Consider the following 23564-nt stretch of genomic DNA (forward strand, 5'->3'; position numbering starts at 1 on the left):
CGAGTCTGTCCTGTCTGTGGGTGCAGTCTATAGAATTCCCAACACTGATGTGTCTGTATTCAACTCAAACCTTAGAAATCTAATACTTGATAACAGACTGAACAAAAACCACCTAATTATCGCAGGGGACTTTAATATTGACCTCTGCGAGCCAGAACACCCTACTGCTGTTAGCTTCCTCAACTGTATGAATTCCTGCCTCCTCATACCCTTAATCACTAGACCTACTAGAATCACTGATAGCACTGCCACGACTCTAGATCACATCTGGACCAACATAACCTCTCCGCTTACTTCAGGTATAATCACCGATAGCACTACAGACCACTACCCCACATTTCTCTTAACTAACATTAGCAAACCACCTCTAGAAACAAGGGAGTTAAGCTTTAGGCTGCACAATGAAACTGCTATAAACAATTTTATAACTGCTGCTGATAATGTCAACTGGGAGTCCGAATTAGGTAACATAGGGGACATCAACCTAGCAGTGCAATCTTTTCTACAAACAACTCTTAGCCTTTATAACACCCACTGTCCTAGGCTTACAAAACAAGTCACAAGCAAAAGGCTTAACAATCCTTGGCTTACAAAGGGAATACTGAAATCCATTAACAAAAAACACGACCTTGAGAAGAAGTATAGGTTAGGAATTGTCTCCAAAGAATTCTCAAAGAATTACTCATTATTGCTAACTAAGATAATTAGACGAGCCAAAACTAATTACTACGAAGATAAATTTGCTCAAATAAAGAGCAACATTAAACAAACTTGGAACACAATTTCACAAATATTGGGATCAAAGAAATCTTTAAATAACAAACCGACTCTCCTGTCTAATAACGATGGTCAGCTTTCAGCCTCTGATTCTGCTATTGAGTTCAATAGGTTCTTCTCTTCCATTGGTTCATCCCTTGCAAATGATATTCCATCTTCCAGTACTGACATTAAGGACTATCTTACAGGTAACTATCCACAGTCTCTGTACCTAAAGCCTATTAACTCCACTGACGTCAACGAGATAATCCTTTCCCTTAAAACCAAGTCTGGTGCCCTTGAGGAGATACCAACTTTAATTTACAAAAAAGCCTCCAGATCTTTAGCCCCTGCTATTGCTTTGCTCTTCAACAAGTCACTTGAACTCCAAACCTTTCCAGATATTCTAAAAAAAGCGAGAGTAACGCCTGTCCACAAATGTGGTGACCCCACAGATGTTAACAACTACAGACCTATATCAATCCTGCCAAACTTGTCAAAAATTTTTGAAAAACTTATATACAAGCAGCTTTACTCATATCTAGCCAAACTCAATATACTTAGCCCTTGCCAATATGGCTTCAGACCCAAAAAAAGCACTAACGATGCACTTATTAGTATGCTTAACTCGATTCATACAGCTCTTGATAAAAAGGAGCTCCCTGTTGGGTTATTTGTGGACCTGCGTAAAGCTTTTGATACTGTCAACCACCAAAACCTTCTTCTTAAATTACATCATTATGGAGTCAGAGGACACTCCCTACAATACCTCGAGTCCTACCTTACTGATAGGCTCCAATATGTTTCTGTGAATAATACAATTTCTCCCACCCTACCCATCAACATTGGTGTTCCTCAGGGCAGCATACTTGGCCCTCTCCTCTTTCTCATCTACATTAATGACCTTCCAAATGCCTCCCAACACCTCAAACCAATTCTATTTGCTGACGACACAACCTTCATTTACTCCAGTCCTGACCCTCTTGCTCTAAATGCCACAGTAAATACTGAGCTAAATAAAGTCCATCTTTGGCTAACTGCCAACAAACTCACCCTTAACATTGACAAAACCTTCTATATTCTGTTTGGCAATAAATCCTCTAGTCTTATAAATCTCAAAATAAACAATACCCAAATTTGTAACAAATTAGATGGCAAATTCCTTGGCATTCTCATTGACCACAAGCTGAATTTCCAGGGACACATTCTAAATATATCAAAAAAAGTTTCAAAAACTGTGGGCATTCTTTCTAAGATCAGATATTATGTACCACGCCCTGCTCTGGTGACTCTCTATTACTCCCTTATCTATCCTTATCTCAACTATGGTATTTGTGCTTGGGGTTCTACTACCCAAAATCACTTACGTCCTCTAATTACCCAACACAAAGCCGCTATTAGAACAATATCCAACTCTGGCCCCAGACATCACTCGGTACCCCTACTCAAATCTCTTAATATGTTAGATATTAAGTCACTGCACATTCTCTCATGTGTATTATACATATATAAAACGCTAAACTATAATGCCAATCCTGATCTTAAAAGCTTCATAGAAGGTTGTAACAGAACCCATGAGCACCACACCAGAAATAAATACAGTTTTGATATTCCTAGAGTACGTCTTAATCAAACTAGAAATGCTCTGCAAATCAAGGGGCCCAGAATGTGGAATGACCTTCCCAACCATGTTAAAGACTGTACCTCTCTCAACCAGTTTAAGATAAAAACTAAACACTACCTAATAAATTCCCTGTAATCTACCTCACTCCTCTATTGTCAACCCATGTCTGTTATTTTCTTTTTTCTTTTTTTTAATAAACACTGTTTGTCAACCTATTGTATTTGTGCTGCTTTTTCAGTCATGTTCCCCCTTTTTTTTTATCTTTATTTGTATTTGTTCTCAACATCTTTTATTCTTTATGCTCAATTAGTATTAAGTTCTAGATATTAATGTTTTTCTTGCCCGAAACGCATTGCGTAATAGTGGCTTTAGGCATTGTATGTACTAGCTCTATCTATATATCAATCCATTAATGTAACATCACTTGTATGTATATACCTTACCTGAATAAACATCTGAATCTGAATCTGAATCTGAACATGGAATGAAAATATAGCTGAAAAAGCAGCACAAATACAATTCTGTCGACAAACAGCGCTCTTTAAAAAAAACAGACATTGGTTGACAATAGAGGGGTAAGGTAGGTTACAGAGAATTTATTAGGTATAGCTTCGTTTTTATCTTAAACTGGTTGAGAGAGGTACAGTCTTTAATATGGTTGGGAAGGTCATTCCACATTCTTGGTCCCTTGATTTGTAGAGCATTTCTAGTTTGATTAAGTCGTACTCTAGGAATATCAAAACTGTATTTATTTCTGGTGTGATGCTCATGGGTTCTGTTACAACCTTCTATGAAGCTTTTGAGGTCAGGATTGGCATTACAGTTTAGCGTTTTATATATGTATAATACACATGAGAGAATGTGCAGTGACTTAATGTCTAACATATTCAGAGATTTGAGTAGGGGTACCGAGTGATGTCTGGAGCCAGAGTTGGATATTGTCCTAATAGCAGCTTTGTGTTGAGTAATTAGAGGACGCAAATGATTTTGGGTAGTAGAACCCCAAGCACAAATACCATAGTTGAGATATAGATAGATGAGGGAGTAATAGAGAGTCACCAGGGCAGGGCGGGGTACATAATATCTGATCTTAGAAAGAATGCCAACAGTTTTTGAAACTTTTTTTGATATATTTAGAATGTGTCTCTGGAAATTCAGCTTGTGGTCAATGAGAATGCCAAGGAATTTGCCATCTAATTTGTTACAAATTTGGGTATTGTTTATTTTGAGATTTATTTGATTAGAGGATTTATTGCCAAACAGAATATAGAAAGTTTTGTCAATGTTAAGGGTGAGTTTGTTGGCAGTTAGCCAAAGATGGACTTTATTTAGCTCAGTATTTACCGTGGCATTTAGAGCAAGGGGATCAGGACTGGAGTAAATGAAGGTTGTGTCGTCAGCAAATAGAATTGGTTTGAGGTGTTGGGAGGCATTTGGAAGTCATTAATGTAGATGAGAAAGAGGAGAGGGCCAAGTATGCTGCCCTGAGGAACACCAATGTTGATGGGTAGGGTGGGAGAAATTGAATTATTCACAGAAACATACTGGAGCCTGTCAGTAAGGTAGATCAATATCGGAGATCAATATGGGAAGGAATCCACAGGAGACAAACTCTGACTCCATCATTGATTATTTCACTATATCTGAGTCTAGCTTCAGAGATAAGCACGTCACAGTTATGCCTTAGGGAGCTGAGGGCAGTCAAGGATGACAAGGAGTCACTTACAATTAGCGTGTCAACTTTGGATTCATATACGCGCTCTAGTGCAAGGATTATGACAACCAATTCTGTTTGAAGAGTGGAGGCCCAGTTACTTAGTCGCGCTCCACACTCATGGGAGAAGGAACCATCTCTCCCTGTCACAACAACTGCACTTCCAGCTGCACCATAAGACTGATGCAAGGATCCATTAGTGTAAATAATCTGGGAAAGAGAGCGCTCTCTGACTAAGCATCAATTTGGCTTAAGGCATTGTACTTTGCTTCTTGTCGAAGGAAGGCTTGTTCTTTAATCAGCTTCTTGGGAGGGAAAGGGGGGACAGTAATTTGGAAAGGAGTGATCTCCCATGGGGCAGGAAAGTGTTGTTGTTGTCTCTCTTGGTAGAGGTGATGAATATTATACATTCTGAGAACATTGGCAGTTACGGTAATCCATTTGGAGGGATGCTGATCTTCAAGGAAGAAGGCTTGGAGGGCTTCAGTGCAGGGGTTAGGGTGGGTTAGCCTAAGCATCTTGATACCAATTAAAGCATTAATTTCAGTGATATGATCACTTACACATGAAATCTTCAGTTCCTTCCTCATGTTTAGTAATTTAGTTGTACGGGGGCATCCGAGGATTATCCTCATGGCTTCGTTTTGCATTTTTTCCAGCCCTCCAAGCATTCTCTCAGGCACTAGAGCAAGCATGGGTGCAGCATAATCAATAATTCATGCCCGAAACGCTTTGCGTAATAGTGGCTTTAGGCATTGTATGTACTAGCCCTATCTATAAATCCACCACTCTGTAAAATCTCTTGTATGTATGTACCTTACCTAAATAAACATTTGATTTGATTTGATTTGAATCAGAGACCTAATATATGAGAGATACATCATTTTGACAATTCTCACATTTGCACCATAGCTTGGATGGTAGCATGCCACAGCCTTGAGAGCACGAAGCCTCTCTCTACATTGGCGACCCAGTCTGGCTACAACATTGCGGTACAGTGGAACTTCAAGACCAAGGTATTTGTATCTGGTAACATAGTCGAGCAGAGAGCCATCATGCAACTGCATTTTGCGAACGGCCCCACCCCGTCTGGGTGGGCGTCGGTTCAGGATCTTTGTTTTCTCTACTGAGATGACCAAGCCTAGTTCCTGACATGTGTGCAATACAGAGTTCAGAACATTTTGGGTGTTGGTATACCCATTGGTGTGGATCAGTATATCATCCACATAGCTAATGATGTGTTCGCTGGGGCTCCTAGTTACTGAGTTTAAAAGTGCATTGATTAACACATTAAACAGAGTAGGACTGAGGACACCTCCCTGTGGAGTGCCAAGTTCAAAATCTCTCGTTACACTCCTATGCCCTTGGAACAGTACAGATGACTTCCTGTTGGATAGATAGCCTCTTATCCACCGTAAAAGCCATCCTCCAACATTCATTTTAGCAAGTTCGCTCAGAATGACGTGTGGGTTAGCAATGTCAAAGGCTGACTTAAGATCTAGGAAAGTGGTGTATGACCTATCAGTATGCAGGGTGAGGAATGTGGTAATACAGTGATGTACACTCTTTCCATGCGTAAAGCCATATATCTGGGGAGACAACATGTTACTAATTCTGTAAAGGAGACGGTTGAGAACCATCCTCTCAAGACACTTACAGAGACAACTAGTGAGGGAGATTGGGCGAAAAGCACTCGGCTGGTGAGGTTTAGGAATGGGAATAATAAGACTGTTGGTCCATGACTTCGGAAGCTCCCTAGTTACATAGCTCATATTATACAATTCAAGCAAGGGATTCCCTGGAACTAGCAGAAGCATATGCAGTATGCCGTAAGTAACTCCATCCTCCCCGGGTGATGTAGCTTTGCCTTTATGTAGAGCAGAGTCTAGTTCGTATTTAGTAAAAAGCATGTCACAGTCATCCTCTTGATGAAGCAGGAAGTCAAGGAGCCTTGTTCTATCAGTATATCTATTATGTAATTCGTTCTGTGAGGGTAGAGGAAGACTGTCAAAGCTGGAAGTCGTGGCCCAAGCATCAGCAAGCTCATTTACTCTGTGCAGAGGATTAGGGTACGAGATCTCTGCAGCATTTTTCCCTTTGATCTTGTTGATATCCTTCCATGCCCGACTAAGTGGCGTGTGTGAATTGAGACCACTGACAAAAGTTTCCCAGTCTGTCTGCCTCAGCTCCACCATACGTTCCCTGGCCTCAGCCAGAGCCGTTTGAAAGAGCCGAAGCATTTCAGTAGTGCGGGTCCTTCTATAAGTTAGTCCAATTCTTGTGGCAGTGCGTTTTAGTGCATGCAATTTAGAATCATTATAATAAGCATAAGTGCTATGACCAGTGTAATTTGGGTTACGTGGCCTGGACAATGTATCAAGCGATTCTATAAACTGCTCGATAGTACCTATGAGCTCATTGTTAAAATCTTCAACTGATGAAGGCTCAGCTGAACTGTACCATTCTGACACATGAGCAACAAAATTGTCTCGTTGAACGATGGGCACAGCCAGCCTCTTCCGCTTGAACACTCCGCCGGGGAGGATAGAGCTGCCAATGTTTACAGTGGCTAATATGCCCAGATGATCAGACGCCATATCTGGCACTATTGACGAGGCACAGACGGTGTGGGAGACGTTGAAATTGAGACATAGATCAAGAATACCTCCGTAGATATACGTCGTTTCAAGGTCACCCACAATCTGTGCATCATCGTGACTACCTAATAGTGACACCAGTTGGTTGCCGTTACGATTACTGAACTGCGAATTACCAATATTTCTATGCCTAGCGTTATAATCACCTATAATGATGCTAGGCTCAGTCTGAATACAGATAGGAAGGTCAGTATAATTAAACTTATCACTAGGAGCATACAGATTAAAGATATTGAGGGCAGAGTTCCCCACGTAGATCTTCACACCATGATACTGAAGCCCTTCGGTTGACTTGGCTGGGAGTAGCTGGTGAGGGAGAGACTTCTTAACATACAAAATACAGGAGTGACTGGATTTAAGGTTTATAATTGTCCAACCCGCGCTTGAAACAATCGAGGGACCCCACCTCCACCACGTTATGCGGTAATTCATGGTTCCACAAATCAACAACCCTGTTACCGAACCAGTATTTACCCAAGTCTTTCCTAAATCTAAACTTATCCAATTTATACCCATTGTTTCGTGTTCTGTCTTGTGTTGATACTTTTAATATCCTATTAATATCTCCTTTGTTATGTCCATTCATCCACTTGTAAACCTCTATCATGTCACCCCTAACTCTTCGCCTTTCCAGTGAATGCAATTTAAGCTTTGTTGATCTTTCTTCATATGAAAGGTTTCTAATTTGGAGAATTAAGTTAGTCATCCTACGCTGGACACGTTCAAGTGAATTTATATCCATTCTATAGTACGGCGACCAAAACTGAACTGCATAATCTAAATGGGGTTTAACCAGAGCAAGATATAGCTGAAGAACAACACCAGGTGTCTTGTTACTAACGCTTCGATTAATAAATCCCAGTGTCCTATTTGCCTTATTACGAACATTTATGCATTGATCCTTTTGTTTTAAATTCTTACTTTTCATAACTCCCAGATCCCTTTCGCAATTCGACGTCGCAATCTCAACACCATCTAGCTCGTATCTTGTAACTCGTATCTTTGAGGCTAGGTAATCATCATTACCTAGCCTCAAAACTTTACATTTATTAGCATTAAACTGCATCTGCCAATCCTTTGACCATTTCAAAACCCTATTTAGATCAACTTGAAGTGATTGTGAGTCTTCTTCTGTATTAATTTCTCTCCCAATTTTTGTATCATCGGCAAATTTGCAAATGTTGCTGCTCAAACCTGAATCTAAATCACTTATATATATTTTATCAATAACAGAACTCCCAGGACAGATCCTTGAGGCACTCCACTTACAACATTTTCCAAGTCTGACTTAACCATATTTATACCTGGGACCTCTGTTGTTTATAATATATATATATATATATATATATATATATATATATATATATATATATATATATATATATATATATATATATATAAATGATTTAGATTCAGGTTTGAGTAGCAACATTTGCAAATTTGCAGATGATACAAAAATCGGTAGGGAAATTAACACGGAAGAAGACTCACTATCTCTTCAAGTTGATCTAAATAGGATTTTGAAATGATCAAAGGATTGGCAGATGCAGTTTAATGCTGATAAATGTAAAGTTCTGAGGCTAGGTAATGATGATAGAGTTACAAGATACGAGCTAGATGGTGTTGAGATTGCGAAGTCGGATTGCGAAAGGGATCTGGGAGTTATGATTAGTAAGAATTTAAAACAAAAGGATCAATGCATGAATGTTCGTAATAAGGCAAATAGGACACTGGGATTTATTAATCGAAGCGTTAGTAACAAGACACCTGGTGTGGTTCTTCAGCTATACCTTGCTCTGGTTAGGCCCCATTTAGATTATGCAGTTCAGTTTTGGTCGCCGTACTATAGAATGGATATAAATTCACTTGAACGTGTCCAGCGTAGGATGACTAAGTTAATTCCTCAAATTAGAAATCTTTCATATGAAGAAAGATTAACCAAGCTTAAATTGCATTCACTGGAAAGGCGAAGAGTTAGGGGTGACATGATAGAATAGTTTACAAGTGGATGAATGGACACAACAAAGGGGATATTACTAGGGTATTAAAAGTATCAACAAAAGACAGAACACGAAACAATGGGTATAAATTGAATAAATTTAGATTTAGGAAAGACCTGGGTAAATACTGGTTCGGTAACAGGGTGGAACCAATTACCGCGTAATGTGGTGGAAGTGGGGTCCCACTATTGTTTCAAGCGCGGGTTGGACATGTATATGAGTGTGATTGGGTGGTTATATAAGAACATAAGAACAAAGGCAACTGCAGAAGGCTTGTTGGCCCATACGAGGCAGCTCCTATTTATAACCACCCACTCCCACTCATATACATGTCCAACCCATGCTTGAAACAATCGAGGGACCCCCACCTCCACAATGTTACGCGGCAATTGTTATAGATAGGAGCTTTCTCGTATGGGCCTTCTGCAGTTGCCATCTTCTTATGTATACTAACTCTTTATTTCCTTTGGTATAGCCATGCCTTAATCCAACTTAATATAGCACCCACAATACCATACCCTAATGACGATTGGTTCCTTAAGCAACACATTGAGGAACCAACTGGGAAAAATAATATTGTAAAATTGGTGATAAATAACAGGGAGACACAAATTAATAACATACTACAGAATGGATTTAAATTCACTAGAATTTAGTGAAAAAGCGTCCAGTGAAGGATGATAAATGTTCTTACGTATGTTCTTATGTTCTTATTTTATTGTGTTCCTATTTTATAAGTTCTTATTTTATTATGTTCTTAATAATTCAAGATTCAGGAAAGTTCTGGGCAAATTCTGGGTTGGAAGTAGATGGTTGATGCAGGCGATGAGTCACAATAACGTGGCTAAATTATGTTGACTAGACTAAAATTATGTGTACCAGATTTGATCTTTGGAACAAACTATGCAGTAAGATAATAAGTGGTATTAAATTTCCCAGGTATTACTAGATTATTTTAAGCTTAGGTTAGACAAATATATGCAAGAGTTTGGGAGGAATTTAAAACAGGAGCCTCGAATATGACTAAAAAGGCCTTGTACAGTTTCCTGTGTTTGTGTGTTCTAGGAAACTGTTCACGTGACTGTTCAGAGTGTGGTGGTCTTGATTATATAACATCAAGTCCAACTGGCACTCAGTCCCTCTTAGTTTAGCCTTCTTGGCCAAGTGACGGTCAGGCTTGAGGTTCAACTCGACTCATGGAACCTTGCGTCCAGCCTGCTTCAGTGAGAGACGTGCAGTCTTACGTCCGGCCTGCTTCAGGCAGATACTTTCAACCTACTTCAGTGAGATGCGTCAACCATGCTTCAGTACGCTACGTTCCATCTTCATTCAATTACCTGCAGGCTGTTTCGGTAGATTCTGTTGAAGCTACATCAGTAGGTTGCTTCCGGCCTGCTCCAATAAGTTACGTACAGGCACGTGTCCAGCCTGCTTCAGTAAGTTGGGCCCAGACTTCGTCAGTAAGTTATGTCCAGCCTGCTTCAGGGAGATACGTAAAGCCTGCTTCATGGAGAAGCGTCCAGCCTGTTTCAGTAAGTTTGGCCCGGACTGCGTCAGTAAGTTATGTCCAGCCTGCTTCAGGGAGATACGTTCAGCCTGCTTCATTAAGTTTAGCCCAGACCTCGTCAGTAAGTTATGCCCAGTCTGCTTCAGGGAGATACGTCCAGCCTGCTTCATTAAGTTTAGCCCAGACCTCGTCAGTAAGTTATGTCCAGTCTGCTTCAGGGAGATGCGTCCAGCCTGCTTCATTAAGTTTGGCCCAGACCTCGCCATTAAGTTATGTCCAGCCTGCTTCAGGGAGATGCGTCCAGCCTGTTTCAGTACGTTGGGCCCAGACCTCGTCAGTGAGTTATATTCAGCCTGCTTCAGAGAGTCGCATTCAGCCTGCTTCAGAGAGTCGCATTCAGCCTGCTTCAGAGAGTCGCATTCAGCCTGCTTCAGAGAGTCGCATTCAGCCTTCTTCAGAGAGTCGCATTTAGTCTGCTTCAGCGAGTCGCATTCAGCCTGATTCAGCGAGTCGCAGTCAGCCTGACTCAGCGAGTCGCAATCAGTCTGATTCAGTGACAGGCCTGCTTTTTTGATATGATAGACATTTTCCATATTGACGTGTAGCCTGCTACAGTGGGAAAATGGAGCCTGCTTCAGTGGAAAAAATCAGCCTGTTTCAGTGGGAAGAACGCAGACTGCTTCAGTGAGAAAAATGCAGCCTGCTTCACTAAGAGGCAGGCTGCTCCACGTTTCGGCAGCCTGTCCTGTCTCTCGTGTCCTCTGGCCAAATTTGTTAATGTATTTCATGCTTGATAGTCACATATATGCCACATACTTACAATGTATAATTTCACAATATTTGCAATAAATAAGGTATAATAAAGTTTATATTATTTCCCCCAAAAGTTTGCTCATTAAAAAATCTCGTTAATCTGAAACATTAAGGAAAATTACAGTAGCGTATGTTATGATTTGGTCATAAAGCAACGAAACTCATTCATCTTAATTGAACTCGAAACAGCAAAATTGATCAGGGAACGGTGGACTTAAAATTTAGCGAGACATAAACCCAGCGATAAGAACGTAAGAACATTAGAACAAAGGTAACTGCAGAAGGCCTATTGGCCCATACGAGGCAGCTCCTCTCTATAACCGCCCAATCCCACTCATATAATTGTCCAACCCGCGCTTGAAACAATCGAGGGACCCCACCTCCACCACGTTATGCGGTAATTCATGGTTCCACAAATCAACAACCCTGTTACCAAACCAGTATTTACCCAAGTCTTTCCTAAATCTAAACTTATCCAATTTATACCCATTGTTTCGTGTTCTGTCTTGTGTTGATACTTTTAATATCCTATTAATATCTCCTTTGTTATGTCCATTCATCCACTTGTAAACCTCTATCATGTCACCCCTAACTCTTCGCCTTTCCAGTGAATGCAATTTAAGCTTTGTTGATCTTTCTTCATATGAAAGGTTTCTAATTTGGAGAATTAATTTAGTCATCCTACGCTGGACACGTTCAAGTGAATTTATATCAATTCTATAGTACGGCGACCAAAACTGAACTGCATAATCTAAATGGGGTTTAACCAGAGCAAGATATAGTTGAAGAACAACACCAGGTGTCTTGTTACTAACGCTTCGATTAATAAATCCCAGTGTCCTATTTGCCTTATTACGATCATTTATGCATTGATCCTTTTGTTTTAAATTCTTACTTATCATAACTCCCAGATACCTTTCGCAATTCGACGTCGCAATCTCAACACCATCTAGCTCGTATCTTGTAACTCTATCATCATTACCTAGCCTCAAAACTTTACATTTATTAGCATTAAACTGCATCTGCCAATCCTTTGACCATTTCAAAACCCTATTTAGATCAACTTGAAGTGATTGTGAGTCTTCTTCTGTGTTAATTTCTCTCCCAATTTTTGTATCATCGGCAAATTTGCAAATGTTGCTGCTCAAACCTGAATCTAAATCACTTATATATATTTTATCAATAACAGAACTTCCAGGACAGATCCTTGAGGCACTCCACTTACAACATTTTCCAAGTCTGACTTAACCATATTTATACCTGGGACCTCTGTTGTTTATAATATATATAAATGATTTAGATTCAGGTTTGAGTAGCAACATTTGCAAATTTGCAGATGATACAAAAATCGGCAGGGAAATTAACACGGAAGAAGACTCACTATCTCTTCAAGTTGATCTAAATAGGATTTTGAAATGATCAAAGGATTGGCAGATGCAGTTTAATGCTGATAAATGTGAAGTTCTGAGGCTAGGTAATGAAGATATAGTTACAAGATACGAGCTAGATGGATTGCGAAGTCGGATTGCGAAAGGGATCTGGGAGTTATGATTAGTAAGAATTTAAAACAAATGGATCAATGCATAAATGTTCGTAATAAGGCAAATAGGACACTGGGATTTATTAATCGAAGCGTTAGTAACAAGACACCTGGTGTGGTTCTTCAGCTATATCTTGCTCTGGTTAAACCCCATTTAGATTATGCAGTTCAGTTTTGGTCGCCGTACTATAGAATGGATATAAATTCACTTGAACGTGTCCAGCGTAGGATGACTAAGTTAATTCCCCAAATTAGAAATCTTTCATATGAAGAAAGATTAACAAAGCTTAAATTGCATTCACTGGAAAGGCGAAGAGTTAGGGGTGACATGATAGAATGGTTTACAAGTGGATGAATGGACACAACAAAGGGGATATTACTAGGGTATTAAAAGTATCAACACAAGACAGAACACGAAACAATGGGTATAAATTGGATAAATTTAGATTTAGGAAAGACCTGGGTAAATACTGGTTCGGTAACAGGGTGGAACCAATTACCGCGTAATGTGGTGGAAGTGGCGTCCCTCTATTGTTTCAAGCGCGGGTTGGACATGTATATGAGTGGGATTGGGTGGTTATATAAGAACATAAGAACAAAGGCAACTGCAGAAGGCCTGTTGGCCCATACGAGGCAGCCCCTATTTATAGCCACCCAATCCCACTCATATACATGTCCAACCCATGCTTGAAACAATCGAGGGACCCCCACCTCCACAATGTTACGCGGCAATTGTTATAGATAGGAGCTTTCTCGTATGGGCCTTCTGCAGTTGCCATCTTCTTATGTATACTAACTCTTTATTTCCTTTGGTATAGCCATGCCTTAATCCAACTTAATATAGCACCCACAATACCATACCCTAATGACGATTGGTTCCTTAAGCAACACATTAAGGAACCAACTGGGAAAAATAATATTGTAAAATTGGTGATAAATAACAGGGAGACACAAATTAATAACATACTACAGAATGGATTTAAATTCACTAGAATTTAGTGAAAAAGCGTCCAGTGAAGGATGATAAATGTTCTTACGTATGTTCTTATTTTATTGTGTTCCTAATTTATAAGTTCTTATTTTATTATGTTCTTTTAATTCAAGATTCAGGAAAGTTCTGGGCAAATTCTGGGTTGGAAGTAGATGGTTGATGCAGGCGATGAGTCACAATAACGTGGCTAAATTATGTTGACTAGACTAAAATTATGTGTACCAGATTTGATCTTTGGAACAAACTATGCAGTAAGATAATAAGTGGTATTAAATTTCCCAGGTATTACTAGATTATTTTAAGCTTAGGTTAGACAAATATATGCAAGAGTTTGGGAGGAATTTAAAACAGGAGCCTCGAATATGACTAAAAAGGCCTTGTACAGTTTCCTGTGTTTGTGTGTTCTAGGAAACTGTTCACGTGACTGTTCAGAGTGTGGTGGTCTTGATTATATAACATCAAGTCCAACTGGCACTCAGTCCCTCTTAGTTTAGCCTTCTTGGCCAAGTGACGGTCAGGCTTGAGGTTCAACTCGACTCATGGAACCTTGCGTCCAGCCTGCTTCAGTGAGAGACGTGCAGTCTTACGTCCGGCCTGCTTCAGGCAGATACTTTCAACCTACTTCAGTGAGATGCGTCAACCATGCTTCAGTACGCTACGTTCCATCTTCATTCAATTACCTGCAGGCTGTTTCGGTAGATTCTGTTGAAGCTACATCAGTAGGTTGCTTCCGGCCTGCTCCAATAAGTTACGTACAGGCACGTGTCCAGCCTGCTTCAGTAAGTTGGGCCCAGACTTCGTCAGTAAGTTATGTCCAGCCTGCTTCAGGGAGATACGTAAAGCCTGCTTCATGGAGAAGCGTCCAGCCTGTTTCAGTAAGTTTGGCCCGGACTGCGTCAGTAAGTTATGTCCAGCCTGCTTCAGGGAGATACGTTCAGCCTGCTTCATTAAGTTTAGCCCAGACCTCGTCAGTAAGTTATGCCCAGTCTGCTTCAGGGAGATACGTCCAGCCTGCTTCATTAAGTTTAGCCCAGACCTCGTCAGTAAGTTATGTCCAGTCTGCTTCAGGGAGATGCGTCCAGCCTGCTTCATTAAGTTTGGCCCAGACCTCGCCATTAAGTTATGTCCAGCCTGCTTCAGGGAGATGCGTCCAGCCTGTTTCAGTACGTTGGGCCCAGACCTCGTCAGTGAGTTATATTCAGCCTGCTTCAGAGAGTCGCATTCAGCCTGCTTCAGAGAGTCGCATTCAGCCTGCTTCAGAGAGTCGCATTCAGCCTGCTTCAGAGAGTCGCATTCAGCCTTCTTCAGAGAGTCGCATTTAGTCTGCTTCAGCGAGTCGCATTCAGCCTGATTCAGCGAGTCGCAGTCAGCCTGACTCAGCGAGTCGCAATCAGTCTGATTCAGTGACAGGCCTGCTTTTTTGATATGATAGACATTTTCCATATTGACGTGTAGCCTGCTACAGTGGGAAAATGGAGCCTGCTTCAGTGGAAAAAATCAGCCTGTTTCAGTGGGAAGAACGCAGACTGCTTCAGTGAGAAAAATGCAGCCTGCTTCACTAAGAGGCAGGCTGCTCCACGTTTCGGCAGCCTGTCCTGTCTCTCGTGTCCTCTGGCCAAATTTGTTAATGTATTTCATGCTTGATAGTCACATATATGCCACATACTTACAATGTATAATTTCACAATATTTGCAATAAATAAGGTATAATAAAGCTTATATTATTTCCCCCAAAAGTTTGCTCATTAAAAAATCTCGTTAATCTGAAACATTAAGGAAAATTACAGTAGCGTGTTATGATTTGGTCATAAAGCAACGAAACTCATTCGAACTCGAAACAGCAAAATTGATCAGGGAACGGTGGACTTAAAATTTAGCGAGACATAAACCCAGCGATAAGAACATTAGAACAAAGGTAACTGCAGAAGGCCTATTGGCCCATTCGAGGCAGCTCCTATCTATAACCGCCCAATCCCACTCATACAATTGTCCAACCCGCGCTTGAAACAATCGAGGGACCCCACCTCCACCATGTTATGCGGTAATTGGTTCCACAAATCAACAACCCTGTTACCGAACCAGTATTTACCCAAGTCTTTCCTAAATCTAAACTTATCCAATTTATTACCCATTGTTTCGTGTTCTGTCTTGTGTTGATACTTTTAATATCCTATTAATATCTCCTTTGTTATGTCCATTCATCCACTTGTAAACCTCCATCATGTCAACCCCTAACTCTTCGCCTTTCCAGTGAATGCAATTTAAGCTTTGTTGATCTTTCTTCATATGAAAGGTTTCTAATTTGGAGAATTAAGTTAGTCATCCTACGGTGGACACGTTCAAGTGAATTTATATCCATTCTATAGTACGGCGACCAAAACTGAACTGCATAATCTAAATGGGGTTTAACCAGAGCAAGATATAGTTGAAGAACAACACCAGGTGTCTTGTTACTAACGCTTCGATTAATAAATCCCAGTGTCCTATTTGCCTTATTACGAACATTTATGCATTGATCCATTTGTTTTAAATTCTTACTTATCATAACTCCCAGATCCCTTTCGCAATTCGACGTCGCAATCTCAACACCATCTAGCTCGTATCATGTAACTCTATCATCATTACCTAGCCTCAAAACTTTACATTTATTAGCATTAAACTGCATCTGCCAATCCTTTGACCATTTCAAAACCCTATTTAGATCAACTTGAAGTGATTGTGAGTCTTCTTCTGTGTTAATTTCTCTCCCAATTTTTGTATCATCGGCAAATTTGCAAATGTTGCTGCTCAAACCTGAATCTAAATCACTTATATATTTTATCAATATCAGAACTCCCAGGACAGATCCTTGAGGCACTCCACTTACAACATTTTCCAAGTCTGACTTAACCATATTTATACCTGGGACCTCTGTTGTTTATAATATATATAAATGATTTAGATTCAGGTTTGAGTAGCAACATTTGCAAATTTGCAGATGATACAAAAATCGGTAGGGAAATTAACACGGAAGAAGACTCACTATCTCTTCAAGTTGATCTAAATAGGATTTTGAAATGATCAAAGGATTGGCAGATGCAGTTTAATGCTGATAAATGTAAAGTTCTGAGGCTAGGTAATGAAGATAGAGTTACAAGATACGAGCTAGATGGATTGCGAAGTCGGATTGCGAAAGGGATCTGGGAGTTATGATTAGTAAGAATTTAAAACAAAAGGTTCAATGCATGAATGTTCGTAATAAGGCAAATAGGACACTGGGATTTATTAATCGAAGCGTTAGTAACAAGACACCTGGTGTGGTTCTTCAGTTATATCTTGCTCTGGTTAAACCCCATTTAGATTATGCAGTTCAGTTTTGGTCGCCGTACTATAGAATAGATATAAATTCACTTGAACGTGTCCAGCGTAGGATGACTAAGTTAATTCCCCAAATTAGAAATCTTTCATATGAAGAAAGATTAACAAAGCTTAAATTGCATTCACTGGAAAGGCGAAGAGTTAGGGGTGACATGATAGAGGTTTACAAGTGGATGAATGGACACAACAAAGGGGATATTACTAGGGTATTAAAAGTACTAACACAAGACAGAACACGAAACAATGGGTATAAATTGGATAAATTTAGATTTAGGAAAGACCTGGGTAAATACTGGTTCGGTAACAGGGTTGTTGATTTGTGGAACCAATTACCGCGAAATGTGGTGGAAGTGGGGTCCCTCGATTGTTTCAAGCGCGGGTTGGACATGTATATGAGTGGGATTGGGTGGTTATATAAGAACAAAGGCAACTGCAGAAGGCCTGTTGGCCCATACGAGGCAGCTCTTATTTATAACCACCCAATCCCACTCATATACATGTCCAACCCATGCTTGAAACAATCGAGGGACCCCCACCTCCACAATGTTACGCGGCAATTGTTATAGATAGGAGCTTTCTCGTATGGGCCTTCTGCAGTTGCCATCTTCTTATGTATACTAACTCTTTATTTCCTTTGGTATAGCCATGCCTTAATCCAACATAATATAGCACCCACAATACCATACCCTAATGACGATTGGTTCCTTAAGCAACACATTAAGGAACCAACTGGGAAAAATAATATTGTAAAATTGGTGATAAATAACAGGGAGACACAAATTAATAACATACTACAGAATGGATTTAAATTCACTAGAATTTAGTGAAAAAGCGTCCAGTGAAGGATGTTAAATGTTCTTACGTATGTTCTTATGTTCTTATTTTATTGTGTTCCTTTTTTTATAAGTTCTTATTTTATTATGTTCTTATTAATAATTCATGATTCAGGAAAGTTCTGAGCAAATTCTGGGTTGGAAGTAGATGGTTGATGCAGGCGATGAGTCACAATAACGTGGCTAAATTATGTTGACTAGACTAAAATTATGTGTACCAGATTTGATCTTTGGAACAAACTATGCAGTAAGATAATAAGTGGTATTAAATTTCCCAGGTATTACTAGATTATTTTAAGCTTAGGTTAGACAAATATATGCAAGAGTTTGGGAGGAATTTAAAACAGGAGCCTCGAATGTGACAAAAAAGGCCTTGTACAGTTTCCTGTGTTTGTGTGTTCTAGGAAACTGTTCACGTGACTGTTCAGAGTGTGGTGGTCTTGATTATATAACATCAAGTCCAACTGGCACTCAGCGTGACCATCTGGTCACCATTTGGTCCGGGAGACATCTCCCGTCACGCAGGGTGCAGTCACACCTCCACAGATCTCCAGTATCATCTAATGATACTGGTGATGGCTCAAAAGGGCCACCACTTACGAGCTATTCATGCCTGTGCCACCTTTTGGGTGGCTTCATCTTCATCTTAACACATTCACAAGGGAGACATCTCCCGTCATGCAGGGTGCATTCGCACCTCCACAGATCTCCAATATCAGCTCCTGATACTGGTAATGGCTTAAAATGGCCACCACTTACGGGCTATTTATGCCCGTGCCACCTTTTGGGTGGCTTCATCTTCATCTTAACACATTCACAAGGGAGACATCTCCCGTCATGCAGGGTGCATTCGCTCCTCCACAGATCTCCAGTATTAGCTCTTGATACTGGTAATGGCTTAAAATGGCCACCAATTACGGGCTATTTATGCCCGTGCCACCTTTTGGGTTGCTTCATCTTCATCTTAAAACACATTCGTAAGGGAGACATCTCCCGTCATGCAGGGTGCATTCGCACCTCCACAGATCTCCAGTATCAGCTCTTGATACTGGTAATGGCTTAAAAGGGCCACCACTAACGGGCTATTCATGCCCGTGCCACCTTTTGGGTGGCTTAATCTTCATCAATGGCACTCAGTCCCTCTTAGTTTAGCCTTCTTGGCCAAGTGACGGTCAGGCTTGAGGTTCAACTCGACTCATGGAACCTTGCGTCCAGCCTGCTTCAGTGAGAGACGTGCAGTCTTACGTCCGGCCTGCTTCAGGCAGATACTTTCAACCTACTTCAGTGAGATGCGTCAACCATGCTTCAGTACGCTACGTTCCATCTTCATTCAATTACGTGCAGGCTGTTTCGGTAGATTCTGTTGAAGCTACTTCAGTAGATTGTTTCCGGCCTGCTCCAATAAGTTACGTACAGGCACGTGTCCAGCCTGCTTCAGTAAGTTGGGCCCAGACTTCGTCAGTAAGTTATGTCCAGCCTGCTTCAGGGAGATACGTCCAGCCTGCTTCAGTAAGTTTGGCCCGGACTGCGTCAGTAAGTTATGTCCAGCCTGCTTCAGGGAGATACGTTCAGCCTGCTTCATTAAGTTTAGCCCAGACCTCGTCAGTTATGTTCAGTCTGCTTCAGGGATATGCGTCCAGCCTGCTTCAGGGATATGCGTCCAGCCTGCTTCATTACGTTTGGCCCAGACCTCGCCATTAAGTTATGTCCAGCCTGCTTCAGGGAGATGCGTCCAGCCTGTTTCAGTACGTTGGGCCCAGACCTCGTCAGTGAGTTATATTCAGCCTGCTTCAGAGAGTCGCATTCAGCCTGCTTAAGAGAGTCGCATTTAGCCTGCTTCAGAGAGTCGCATTCAGCCTGCTTCAGAGAGTCGCATTCAGCCTTCTTCAGAGAGTCGCATTCAGTCTGCTTCAGCGAGTCGCATTTAGTCTGCTTCAGCGAGTCGCATTCAGTCTGATTCAGCGAGTCGCAGTCAGCCTGATTCAGTGACAGGCCTGCTTTTTTGATATGATAGACATTTTCCAGATTGACGTGTAGCCTGCTACAGTGGGAAAATGGAGCCTGCTTCAGTAGAAAAAAATCAGCCTGTTTCAGTGGGAAAAACGCAGACTGCTTCAGTGAGAAAAATGCAGCCTGCTTCACTAAGAGGCAGGCTGCTCCACGTTTCGGCAGCCTGTCCTGTCTCTCGTGTCCTCTGGCCAAATTTGTTAATGTATTTCATGCTTGATAGTCACATATATGCCACATACTTACAATGTATAATTTCACAATATTTGCAATAAATAAGGTATAATAAAGCTTATATTATTTCCCCCAAAAGTTTGCTCATTAAAAAATCTCGTTAATCTGAAACATTAAGGAAAATTACAGTAGCGTATGTTATGATTTGGTCATAAAGCAACGAAACTCATTCATCTTAATTGAACTCGAAACAGCAAAATTGATCAGGGAACGGTGGACTTAAAATTTAGCGAGACATAAACCCAGCGATAAGAACGTAAGAATATTAGAACAAAGGTAACTGCAGAAGGCCTATTGGCCCATACGAGGCAGCTCCTATCTATAACCGCCCAATCCCACTCATATGATTGTCCAACCCGCGCTTGAAACAATCGAGGGACCCCACCTCCACCCCACGTTATGCGGTAATTCATGGTTCCACAAATCAACAACCCTGTTACCGAACCAGTATTTACCCAAGTCTTTCCTAAATCTAAACTTATCCAATTTATACCCATTGTTTCGTGTTCAGTCTTGTGTTGATACTTTTAATATCCTATTAATATCGCCTTTGTTATGTCCATTCATCCACTTGTAAACCTCTATCATGTCACCCCTAACTTTTCGCCTTTCCAGTGAATGCAATTTAAGCTTTGTTGATCTTTCTTCATATGAAAGGTTTCTAATTTGGAGAATTAAGTTAGTCATCTTACGCTGGACACGTTCAAGTGAATTTATATCCATTCTATAGTACGGCGACCAAAACTGAACTGCATAATCTAAATGGGGTTTAACCAGAGCAAGATATTAGAAGTCTAAGAAATAAAATTAACGAATTAAATGCTCTTGTCTGCACAGAAAAAATAGATATTATTGCACTTACCGAAACGTGGATGAATGTAGAAAATAGAGAACTATTAGCTGAATATCAAATATATGGATTTAAACTATTTCACACAGATAGATATATTAGACGAGGAGGTGGAGTAGCCATATATGTTAGGGACAATTTGAAATGTAGTCTCAAAGAGGGAATCAAAACAGAGCCACACACAGAAACTATTTGGATTGAATTAAACGAAAAAGCTAATAATATTATAATAGGAGTAATATATAGGCCACCAAATTTAGACAGAATGGAAGCAAAGCATCTATGGGATGAAATATCTAGAGCATCTAGATCTAACAGTATTTATGTCATGGGTGACTTTAATTTTAGCGGAATAAACTGGTTGAACAAAACAGGGAATAGTGAAGCAGAAGATTTTCTAGAATTAATTGACGATTGCTTTCTTACGCAACACATTAAGGAACCAACACGGGAAAATAATATTTTAGATTTAGTGTTAACTAACAGGGAAACGCAAATTAATGACATCGAAATAGGGAGTGAGCTAGGGAGCAGTGATCACAAAGAAATCAGATTTAGCATAGAATGGAATAGACCAGTAGGAGAAAATTCTGTTAAAGTGCCAGATTTTCGAAAAGCTGATTTTAATAGCCTAAGAAATTTTTTGGGTCAAATTGATTGGAAAGGCTTGGGTATGGGGTGTGGGCCGGTCTTGGAGCGAGACATGAACCCAGCGATAGGTGACTTAAATGGGGATTTCGATGTGGATTCAATATATAACTTATTTAAGAATATTCTAAACAAAGCACAGGAACGTAGTATACCATACAAATTGAATAGATCGTATACTAATGACCCAAAGTGGATAACAAAGAATTTGAAGAACCTTATAGGTAAAAAGAGAGCTTGGTACAAAAGGATTAAAAATGGGGAGGTCACTTTAGAACAGGAATTCGTACAACTGGTTAGAAATGTTAAAAAAGAGATAAGGAAAGCAAAAAGAAACTATGAAGTTCGCATAGCAGGGCAAGCAAAGACAAATCCTAAAGGGTTTTTTCAGTTATATCGTACTAAGACTAGGGAAAGGATAGGTCCATTAAAAACTGAGACAGGTCAAATAACAGATAGTGATGAAGAGATGAGTAGTATTTTTAATAAATATTTTGTATCTGTATTTACTAAAGAGGAACTTAACAATATGCCTTCAGCCGAACAAGTCTATGTGGGTGGGGACGAGGACAGGTTGACGAGTTTAGCAGTTACCAGGGAGGATGTTCTTAAACAAATAGTAAAACTCAAACCAAACAAATCCCCAGGGCCGGATGAAGTGTTTGCTAGGGTGCTTAAAGAATGCAAAGAGGAGCTTTGTGACCCACTGTCAACCATATTTAATAAATCAATAGAGTCAGGCAGAGTGCCAGAGTTTTGGAAAGTTGCTAATGTGATACCAGTTTTTAAGAAAGGAGATAGATCACTTGCGTCTAACTATCGACCAATTAGCCTAACGTCTATTGTGGGAAAGTTACTCGAATCTATAATAGCAAATAAAATTCGTCTTCATCTTGAAAAACATAAATTAATAATTGAGTCGCAACATGGTTTTATAAATGGCCGTTCATGTTTAACAAATTTGTTATCTTTTTATTCTAGCATTGTTGAGGCAGTTGATAGTGGTAAGGATTGCGATGTTGTATACCTTGACTTTAGCAAAGCTTTTGATACAGTGCCACATGAAAGACTGATTAAAAAAATAGAGTCTCATGGTATTGGGGGTGCTATATTAAGCTGGATTAGGGCATGGCTATACCAAAGGAAACAGAGAGTTAGTATAAATGGAATCAAGTCAGAGTGGGAAAATGTTGTAAGTGGAGTGCCTCAAGGCTCTGTCCTGGGACCTCTGTTGTTTATAATATATATAAATGATTTAGATTCAGGTTTGAGTAGCAACATTTGCAAATTTGCCGATGATACGAAAATCGGTAGGGAAATTAATTCGGAGGAGGACTCACTATCACTTCAAGTTGATCTAGATAGGGTTTTGAAATGGTCAAAGGATTGGCAGATGCAGTTTAATGCTGATAAATGTAAAGTTCTGAGGTTAGGTAATGATGATAGAGTTACAAGATACGAGCTAGATGGTGTTGTGATTGCGAAGTCGGATTGCGAAAGGGATCTGGGAGTTATGATTAGTAAGAATTTAAAACAAAAGGATCAATGCATAAATGTTCGTAATAAGGCAAATCGGACACTTGGATTTATTAATCGCAGCGTTAGTAACAAGACACCTGGTGTGGTTCTCAAGCTATATCTTGCTCTAGTTAGGCCTCATTTAGATTATGCAGTTCAGTTTTGGTCGCCATATTATAGAATGGATATAAATTCACTTGAACGTGTCCAGCGTAGGATGACTAAGTTAATTCCCCAAATTAGAAATCTTTCATATGAAGAAAGATTAACAAAGCTTAAGTTGCATTCACTGGAAAGGCGAAGAGTTAGGGGTGACATGATAGAGGTTTACAAGTGGATGAATGGACATAACCGGGGGGATATTAATAGGGTATTAAAAGTATCAACACAGGACAGAACACGAAACAATGGATATAAATTGGATAAGTTTAGATTTAGGAAAGACTTGGGTAAATACTGGTTCAGTAACAGGGTTGTTGATTTGTGGAACCAATTGCCGCGTAACATTGTGGAGG

This window comes from Procambarus clarkii, chromosome 48 (genome assembly GCF_040958095.1).
Source record: "Procambarus clarkii isolate CNS0578487 chromosome 48, FALCON_Pclarkii_2.0, whole genome shotgun sequence".
NCBI classification, from domain to species: Eukaryota; Metazoa; Arthropoda; class Malacostraca; order Decapoda; family Cambaridae; genus Procambarus; species Procambarus clarkii.